This window comes from Heliconius melpomene, chromosome 4 (genome assembly GCF_056956725.1).
Source record: "Heliconius melpomene rosina isolate 202511_hmr_F chromosome 4, ASM5695672v1, whole genome shotgun sequence".
In the NCBI taxonomy this organism is placed as follows: domain Eukaryota; kingdom Metazoa; phylum Arthropoda; class Insecta; order Lepidoptera; family Nymphalidae; genus Heliconius; species Heliconius melpomene.
This window is the reverse complement of record NC_140392.1, coordinates 6,016,685-6,027,682: the sequence shown is the minus strand read 5'-3', so window position 1 is coordinate 6,027,682 and position 10,998 is coordinate 6,016,685. Positions and strand designations below refer to the sequence as shown.

General features: G+C 32.4%; 1 pseudogene; it reads right to left on the bottom strand.

Annotated features, from left to right (window-relative positions):
* Positions 1-6,381: 6,381 nt before the first annotated feature.
* On the bottom strand, positions 6,382-7,159 carry LOC146539547 (uncharacterized; annotated as a pseudogene).
* Positions 7,160-10,998: the final 3,839 nt, after the last annotated feature.

Below are 10,998 nucleotides of genomic sequence, written 5' to 3'. Positions count from 1 at the left end.
TTGCAATCCATCATAATTTTTCAAGAATGGTTTAGCTTTAAGAATTAATATTGTTTAGATCTCCAAATCGATCAAATGTATTAAATAGTTTTAATTTAAATTAATGTATTATTTTTAAAAAAGTAAATTCTCAATTAGAAAGTATAACTACGTTGTTTAGACATATAAATAATACAAACAAATCAAATAGGTTTTAAAGGTTATTTACAATTTTCATTATTCACAAATCTCTAATGCGAACAGTTAAATGTGTCTTAATTTGAACAAGTACAATCTAAAACAATCTTGGGGCATTTTGTCTCGGTTCACGTAAAGTTTTATAAACTTCTCTCAAAAGTTTGACAAAATTAATGTTTAACTGTACTGAGTAAGGTCGAAAGAAAGAATTAATTTTGTCGGGATCATAATTACATTTCACTGAAAACAATTTTAAGTAAAAACGTTTTTATTTCAATTTTCAAATATTTAATTCAACTCGGACATAAGAAAATAATTTATTAGATATATTTATAGACGAATTATGTTGAGGTAGATTTTTTTCTAAAAACGTTTATTTAAATAAATATATATTAAATTTATTAATATTATATATTTATATTAATTTTATTTATTACAACCCTAGATATAGTTCGTTTTATAATTTATCGCTAACAATTTTCGGGTATCATTACTACACAATCATGAAGTGAAGGTGCTAGCAAAAATTTTAGTTCTTATGCCAATAAGTTAAAAAAAATAAAACAATAAAAGTCTAAATTCTATTTTTATTTTTCTTTTTTTTGTGAGAGTTTGTTTGTCCGTTCTCTAAGGTGTAACCGAAAAACACCGATGCTTGAGAGTAAAAACTCAAGCATCATTTAGCTGAGTTACACCTTTTGCCATAATGTCCTATTGTTAATTTGCTAAATGTGTATTTCATGGCAATAAATGTTATTATTTTATTATTATTATTATAATCTATTTTAAGGTACCTAGTGTTACATATACTGTAAGATACTTACCAATTTTTAATCGCCCTGCATTGAATAAAAGTCACGAACAAGGCAGTGGCGCAACCCGCAGTCCGAGAAACTCTATAACTAGAATAGTGTTTCATACATTATTCACATTTATTACTTTTTTGTTGAAAAGAATGTACATATAAATTTAGAAATCTATATTATTTTGCTATTTTCCAAAGATATTAATGGGGAATATAATTTATTGATTTTAGCTTCAACTTTTTCACACATAGTAGGTTAGGGATAGGAAAATCTAATATAAAGGCACTCCGTTCTCCTTCATTCACTAGAGGCAGAGATTTGGGGAGTGATTCATTTCTACGAATGAAAATATTAAATATTTTAATTTCTGAAGTGGGAAACGAACCTACAACCTATGCTCCTGTGTGCCTGTGCCCCGACTGGGCTCTAAAAGAAAATATTAATAGCACGAAAAAATAAAACCTTAACGTAAAAAACCTCAAATCACCGTTTTACACCGACTCCAACGCTAATAAATCCCTCGGTAAGCCCCAACTTGACGCAAGTTTGGCGTGAGACGGAATACACCTTTAAAAATTGTTGCAACGGATACAACGGATACACGCCGAGTGTTGAATTAAGTTTAGTATTAAAAAGTAAACGTATAGAGGTATCGTAACAGTTGTTCTCGACGTTCGTTCGAAACTTTTCCGTTGTTAGCGTTCTCCGTGATAAATCTCTTGTAGAACAGCTCTTTGTTCAGATTTGTACTAAAAAAATGTCGTTTTACCATTGTGCGCTTGGTCTGTCGTAAGAACTAGATTAATATGTATTTTTTTACAGCTTCAGCCTGGTAAGCAGGGGGAATCTAGTGGTAAAACACTCCATTCTCCACTTTCCACAGCATTCTGGAAGCATTGCGTGAAATGAAAATAGTAAATATTTAATTTCCTCGGTTGTCGGTATCGAACCTACAACCAGCGCCGTTTACAGTTACATGCTTCCACCCCTGATCTAGGACTGTCCTCAACATAATTTTCAACATATATTTTTTTATAATATTATTTTTATTACTTTGTATTTAATATAATTTAATTTAAAATGTAATATATAGGTATTTCTCTCCCTGAAGTGCTAAGAATTCGTTATATAATTTATTAGCTTCCGCCCTCACATACAAATCTAGGGGATGGTCGCGTCGAGTGCGTCGTCCGCTAATGAAGATTAATGACCACTCTCCTTCATCACACCCTCTTACCCTTATCTTTTGTATTTAAAATTATAAATAATCAAGAAGTATGCTTCCACATCTTAGCATATTAATTTACATAATGTTAGTGTGTTTTTTATATATAGGCATATTTATTTTCACGCTGTATCCCACACATAGGTAAGTAGGCAGAGGGAACATGGGAACCTAGTGGAGATATTCTGTTTCCATTTTGCGTATTGAGTGACGGAACTCAACGACGCACTTTGTGGCTTTACCAGATCGGTGATTTGAATATATTAAATATTTTTTCTCCCGAGTGGAAATCGATCCTACAACCTATCGGGTGTATTATATAAATTAGTCTAATAGTATAAAATAACCTCAAAGGGCAAAAACTGAATCCTTATAGGATCACTTTGTCGTCCGTCCGTCCGTCTTTCAAGGCCATTTGTCTCGAGATTAGGTGTAGATATTAAGCTTAAATGTCCCTTGAAGTACAGAAAAAAATGATTTTTAAGTCAACGTAATCAAACGAGCATTTATCCATCGTTTTTGCTCCATTTTCCCACCATTTTCCATTTTCCCTCCAATTTTCCACCTACAGTTAGGAACTTACGACAAAAATAAAGTATAAAATTTGAATAGTTGTTGTTACAAATTAGTTAATAAAAATTATTAATAAATTGTTCTTGTAAGTTACTACATGTAACTTTAGTGTATTACATTGCTAGACACTTATTAAAGTTTAGAGTTTCATTAAAATTAAAGAAAAACTATTTTTTTTTTAATATTTAAAGTTAATATTATATATCTAAGTAATGCATTATGCAAATTCTCAAACTTCTGTAATATATATATTTTAACAAAATATAAAATAAAATATAAATTTCACATTCTTTAAAATAATGATTGTAGAACTTAAATAAATTGCAGCGATATGTATCACAGTGAAATATGTTATTTCCCCAAGTAATGGAACAGAAAATATTCTAACATCACCACTCCATTATGCTAGGCTCCGTCCATCGATCACAATTTTTACTCTGCCACCTACATTTCAATGAGGGCGGCGCAAACTAAAAAGAAAAATCTGTATAATAGATTATAAAAATAAAGTGTTTAATAAAATAAATATATATATATAAATAATATAATAAATGTTTAATAAAATAAAAAATACTTACATATAATATACATAAAATTATAATAAGGAAAACCATTTTTTTAATATTATTTATTTGGATTTTTTTTTGTTTAGCTTAGCAGAGGGTATAGTGTTAGGACACTTCTCTGCATTCTTTTATTAATGTTTACATTCTATATTAATCAACTGAAAACCTGTGTTTAGTAGAATGCACTAATCTCAGGAACTATTGGTTCGAATTAGAAAAATATTTTTGCAATATTTTTACATCACTTAAATTTTTTCGATATATCGAACCACACCTGCAGTCATTTCGAATGTAACATAAAATTCTTAGTTAATATCATATCACTACTAGAACACTGCTAGTATCTATGAAGCTAGTAAATATATTTTATATTATTTAATGAATTCGGCACAACCACTGCGACCCTTATATTCTATTTGGAATCGACAGTTTCTCCCAATATAGGAGATTTAAAAATAAAATATACATAGTACATACATACATATATAAAAATATATTATTTTAATATTTTTTAAGTATTAAATTCGAACCACAATTATATCTCAAAATAATTCTTAAACATTCAACCTTTTAAATACTTAACAACGAATGTTTCACAAGCACTTAGTGGAACATTCACACCCCTAGTAAATAAGGCGTGCGAAGTAAAACGCGTGCAGAGCTGGCAACATCAATCTTAGTAATTAGTTAGTGACGGTTGTCGGGTACCGCTAATGACGAGATGGGCGGTCTCGCGAACACGGTCACTACCCTTATATGTATATTGACACAATTACAATTCTATATTTCACTATGTATGAAATATATTAATATAGAATGTATAAATAATTTTAACCACCAAAGATAAATTATATTAAAAAAAAGTAATAATAAATAAGACATCATAAGCATTACAATGGATTGGTGTCGTTTTAAACGGGAAGTTTGCGTATTACAATTGGGTTCTCCCTCTCCCTAAAAATAGGAGAAGAAATCACTACGACGTAGAAGTAGGTTGTTCCTGTTTATCGAGCATATTTCAATGCCTTAAGAAAAGCCTATTGTTTTTAAGGCTTATGTAGGATTTTCCTAATAAGTAACTATTTTTTTATCTCGAAATAGAGCCTATCTTACTAATACTATAAATTAAACATCACATTTATATACAAAATTAAATGAAAGTAATTCTTATGGCACTTCGCGTTTTGTTATCTCATTATTGTTATACAGTTGTTACGCTAACAATTAATCTTTTAAATGTAGGTACATTTTGTTAGCCAAGTAACAGACCATTAAGAGTTCACGATGGTTTTTATTTTGGGCTTGATGTTCACTTCCTTGTGACGGTTGAGCTCTTTATTTTAATGTCTACTTAAATTAAATAAACTGGTTGTCTGTAACAGGTTTGCAGGCGACCATTTTACGTGATAACGTCATAAGAAACCATTGATGAAGAATTGCATACTTTTATGGTCTGTGTGGTCTGGATATACTAAGCGCGGCGCTGGATTCCGCCATTGGTTTTTAGGTTCACTCTGGTCCCGCACATAGCAAGGTGGCAGAAGAAAATTGGAAGATCTTGAGTTAAGAAACTATGTTTCCATTAAGATATTTCCGCTCATTTCCGCTGAATTCTCGAAGTATTGTGTGTCAAGAAGGAGAACGAGGTATTATGTGTTAAGAGGGAGGAAATTAAAAATAAATACTTCATTCCTCCGAGAAGGAATCAAACCTACGACTCACGCGTTATCAGTTGGACGCTTGAGCCCCTGCGCCTCGACGGCCTCTACCAACGAAATGTAATGCATATTTCAAAAATAAATCCCTAAAGTAAATCAGAGCATAAAAGTTCATGCATTTTCATTTGCAGTAGTCTTCCGTTACTCTATCAACTACTCGGCATATCCATTTACTTAGGTGTATTTGGTTCTAAAAGCCTTTCTGTATAAAACGCGTATATGCTCTAGTATACTGTACTGTAAACAAAAAATCGTTAAAAACAAATTATACTGTTCTTGATATAAAACCAAAAATTTCAAATTAATAATTATAGTGAAAATTATCAAAATTTCCGTTTACTGTATGCTTACTATTTGTAATTAGCATAATGTTACGTTGTATCCTGGACATAGCAGGGTAGACAGAGGGAATCTAGTGTTAAAACACTGCGTTCCCATTGAGACACTTTCCCCCACTTTCCACTGAATTCTGAAGGCATTACATGTTGAGTGGCGGAACCTAACGCCACATACGTTACTTATTTTATTTATTTTATTTATTAAGATCCACCAGTGGTAATAACATTAAATTAATCATACAGTAAGTTTCTTATATTTAAATTATTACAGCTAAATGCATTACCTTTTAAGGTGAATACCACATGCGTTAATGTAACTATATAGCCATGTACCTAATTATTCTACACAATAATATATTGTGTAGAATAATATATATACATACTATTATATTGAATTGAATCCAAAATAATTCGAGCACTACGACGGCATGTGTCGCCCAGGAGACTTCAATACAGCGAATCGATAATGTGGCATCAAATGATCGACAGCTGACATTATCTCGTCACATTATTGCCTAACAGAGCGAAAATGACAGTCGCATTCAATGATTAAGTACTGGTTATATCAAGACTAATTATATCTCTTAAATTGAAATTATTAAAATTTTGATTAATTTGAATATTGCATTGTTTTTGTATGAAAAATAGTAACATATATGTCGCCGCGACCTTTATTGTGGGTACATAATAATATTGTCGATATAGTTATTTAAATTCCTTTTACGAACAATGATTTCATTGTAATGTAGTTACTTTGAATTCTACTATTTTATGCCATTATTATAAGTTTAATTATGTTTTTAAATATTACATTGAATTTAGAAATAAGATAAGAGTGAATAAATACTGTGAATATTAAATAATAAATTAATAGTTTTGTATTTGTCACCTACCGATCACGCCACTTTAGGCGCGTCATCGCTTGTCATAGAATAACTCATAGTCAACGTTATATAAAATAAAAATAAAATAAAATGTTTATTGTTCGGACAACACATGATCCATATATGTTAGTAATAATACAATAAAACTTAATATATAGTGTTAGTACTTAATAACTAATAGTGACATTGTAATGTCACACATGTGCCGGATCAGCGGACAGTCCCCACTGGACACTGTTGCGGCTGCCGCGCACTCGCCTTAAAAGAGAGCTTGCTTTCTTACGGAGAATGGCCGGGAAACTGTCGACCCCTGCGTGCGCGAACATACTCGAGGCGCTACAGTAGCCCCAGTACCGCGGCAGCCCCAGCAATGCCCTGAAGCCGTTATTGTATTGAACACGCAACGCGCTGTACGACCTCTAAGTATAGTTGACCCACAGACTGCTCGTATAAAAAGAAGTGCAGTAGGGTTTAAAAAGCGTGATCTTCACTGCAGTTGAGCAACGAGCAAATCTGCGAGCCAACATGTTCGCCCTGATCGACAACGCCCTGCGCTCTCGCTCAATATCTAGGTCATCTCTTAGGTCCTCTGTGACAATGTGGCCTAGATACTTGAATTGGTCTACTCTAGCAAGATTTTTCCCATTGAGCTTAATTGAAGGCACATTTTCCGGTACTTTGTTTCCAGACTTAAAGACTAGATATTCACTCTTCTTACTATTGTACACCAATCCATGCACTTCAGCATATGACTCACAGAAAGCCAGCATCTTCCTAATAGCACTGACAGAGGGAGCCAGCAGCACCATGTCATCCGCGTAACTAATATTATTAAAACAAACACCACCGATATGACATCCGACATTCATGCCGCTGAGTATAAAGATATAAAGGGCCGCACGGGCATTGTACGCTCGGTCGAGGCTCTACCACGGCTCGGAGCACTACTTGTGCTCCACCGCTGGCTAACCTCGACCATCTTAATTATAAATGTAGTTAAGACTTATTTATAATTATCTACTTGCAGTCGGGGCTCTGGTGTGGTCAGATGCGCTACTCGTGCTCTGCCACATAACCTCGACTATTCGGATAATTGATTATTTAGTTAATCAATTATTATTGTAGTTACGAATGTCGTTAAGACCTATTTGTAGCTATACTAGGCTGGAGCAGTGAAAGGCGAGCGTTAGTTACTGTAAAGGGGCCCCTGAAGCCTACAATTGTGGTCACAAGTTCACGGCAGTGCTCCGAGCTTCACACATCATTTAAAGAGTAAGCTAACATCACATTGTTCCACCTACATTGTTATTTATTACACTTACAATTATAACCCTTCATAATTGGTTTACTTCGAAATCGTTCGGTTAAGCTTTCAGTTATTATTTGGTTTATTTATTTACTCAAGATTTATTTATTTGTTCACTTCACTATTTATGTTAAAATTACCTTGCTAAAAGTATTTGTACATGTGCTATGTGTTCATATACGAGTGAAACCAAAGGCCAGGACATGGTCGGAGGTTCTACTCGTTTATTTTTTATGCCTATTACCCCCCTGCTCCGACATATACAATAGGAACGAGAAATAAAGATAAGCTTGTTACGTCAAGTTTTCACCTCCAAAAAGTTAATAAATCCTTTATGAGTCTGAGTATACGTGTCTATAATAAATTCCACAGTGTATACTAAGTTTGCCACTACTAAAATTTCAAGTAACTGTAAAACAATACTAACACATAAATCTTATTATATTTACAGGATAAAAATGTACGGAATTAATGTCTATTGAATGTTAAGCAGGATCATTTAAAAACATACTACATATTAAAAACATATTAAAAACTTTAGTAGAATTGATTATTTTTTAAAACTTAATTGTGAGCGATAGGACGTCCATCCAAGGGATGATTTTATCACACTATTCGATTCTGTTACGTCAGGGAATGGAATTTGAAAATAGTTTCGGTCACATGTTATTAGCGATGCTCTTTATTCGCTATATTTTACTTAACAAATTAATATTTTTAAAAGCTTTTATTTAACTTGCAATGTATGTATGTGGGTTCGGGTACTTCTACAGTATGGGTATCAAATGAACGGGTTCGTAGAGAGCAACTTGAAAAATAATGTGATGTCATTCTAAATCCAATATGGCGGAACATCTAAGATGGCGGAATAGTTATTATTTATGCACTTCTACAATATGGGTATGAAATGAAAGATCTTGACGAGAACAATTAGAAAAATAATGTGACATCACTTGAAATCTAATAGAATTGACACTATTCAAGTTTTTTGTGCTTTCATATAATGAAAGGTTCGTTCGATTGAGCTGAAATTTTGTATACACGTTTGGTTTGAATGACAATACACTTTTGTAGCTTAATTTGCACGTTCACCTACGTTAAAGTGAAAATGCTCCTATTTAAATACTTCGTTAATAATATATTCGTTATACTGGCAAGCTTTATTTTACATTAATTATTTTTTACCTCCTGTGCGAAGTGATTGTGCCTCTAAATTTATCCCAGCAACACCTATGGCGTTGCTTCTCCTTAATTGAATTGACTGAAAATATGGACAGCAAGATAGCACAACTTGCATTACGAATTGGTGAACTTCAATCAGAGCACTTTGCTATTTTAATGAACCGGCTTAACAAAGAACCTACTGGCGAATTTGCGATTGGAAAAGCTCTGCGAATTTATCCTACTAACCAACAAGTATACAATCACAACAAGTGTCCTGAAACATTTTCGAGCTCGTGGTGTAACTATTAAGAAAATCATAGCACAGGATATTCTAGTAGATTGTACTCGAAAAACTGACAACTTAGATATAAATAATATTATACCATCCGATATTAATAAGACAGGAGGGCTACCTAAGCAGCTAGAAATATCCACTGTGGCCAAGGTGATGTTGCGTTATGATGTAGATGAATTAAATATTCATTAACGCGACAAGCTTTTATGATCATATAAATTGTGTATAATGAGATTATGAGTTGATAGTTAAAATTTAAAAGAAAAAATATTTTCTCCTTTTTAAAGCGTTTAAATAAAAGCTTTTTCTAAAAAAGATTTTTTGCTTTTAATTTATTTTTTATTCATTTGAAAATTAAAAATCCACAATGAATATAAATAACTCAATTTCAGATACAAAAAGAAAACATCTGATTACGTCTCTATTATATGCAAATTGACGTTACCGAAGGCACGGCGTATAGATGGTCTGAGCACCAATATAAACCTTGTTTCATTTTTAATAAAAAAACCCTTAATTCTTCTTTGTATAAATGTAATTGTAAATATAACAGAGGCTGTCTTAGCCGTAATACGAATTGAGCTTCTCATATTAATGGTAAATGCTAATTATTTTTTCTATATAAGTAAAACCTCAGTAATATTGTAATTTATGGCGTTTCAGTCATGCAAAAATATAAATTTGCATGGCATAACTATTCCAATTCTGCGGATGGGTCCGAAGAGTTGAGGATCAAGTGTGGTGGCAAGAATTGGGGAAGGCCTATGTTCAGCAGTGGACAAAGATGGCTGTTGATGATGATGATGATGACAACTATTCCATCTAACCATTTTTTTTAAAATGTAATCTAGAACAGTCCTTTAAAATTTTCAATCTCTACTTATTTATACTACCAACCTGACGTGGCTTTGCCCGCTTAAGCTTATTGTTATATTGTAGCCAAATTATATAGAATCTTTACAAAAATTGTACTTATATCTCTCAATATTATTACATCAAGTATAGTTTCAACTACTTGCTTATTTGCTTCAAATCTCTCAAAAAAATACATAAACCTAAAGAAAAGCATATCTTACTACTGTTATTCATGTAAATGGAACTTAAAATTATTTTAAAAAATACTGTATACGCAGTCATGCTCTGTCAATATTCCAAATTACTAACTGTCACTCTACATTTTGGATTCGAGCCAACGTTACTTATAAGTTACGCCAGACTGGAAAATAAGTATAACAAAAAAATATAGTCATTCAGTATTCTCTATTCCAATTGGAATAATGAGTATGGAATTGAAATGCTGCCCTTAATAGATTTATAGAGTTAATGGTAATTAAATAAAAAGAAATAAATTTATAATTATTACATTTGACAACGAATTAACATTTGACGTTTATCTATGATTTGGTGTCTAAGACATGTCTTTAATTCATATTTAAATTATATTATTATGACGAAAATACATCTTAATAATAAGACTTGTGGGATGTCAATGCGACTATCATTGTGCCGATAGTGGTTTCGGTTAACGGTTTAATAGCGAAAAGCCTCGACCAACACCTTAAGAGGCTATCGCTTAGCTGTTGGATCAAGAACCGGATACAGAAGGCATATTACTTGAGACGGCACGTATTGTGCGGCGGTTCCTCTCTCTGGAGCCCTAGCCACCGATGGCTTGGACCCTTGTCCCGCCCTCGGAAGAGTGGTTTTTTTATATTTTTAAATGTATCTTTTTTATAATAATTTATATTTAAAAATGTTAAATTGATTCACTAATTTAATAAAAGTATATTCTGTGAGACTTATATGTATAGACTTATCACCATAAATAATATTTATTTAAGGCCAGTAGTAATTGGCAATTGATATATGTTTAAGGTTAAAGTTTTAAATAGTGGGGTTCGAGAAGGATGTGTCTCTTTCCCTCTTGTTTGAAGCTTCGTGGTCTG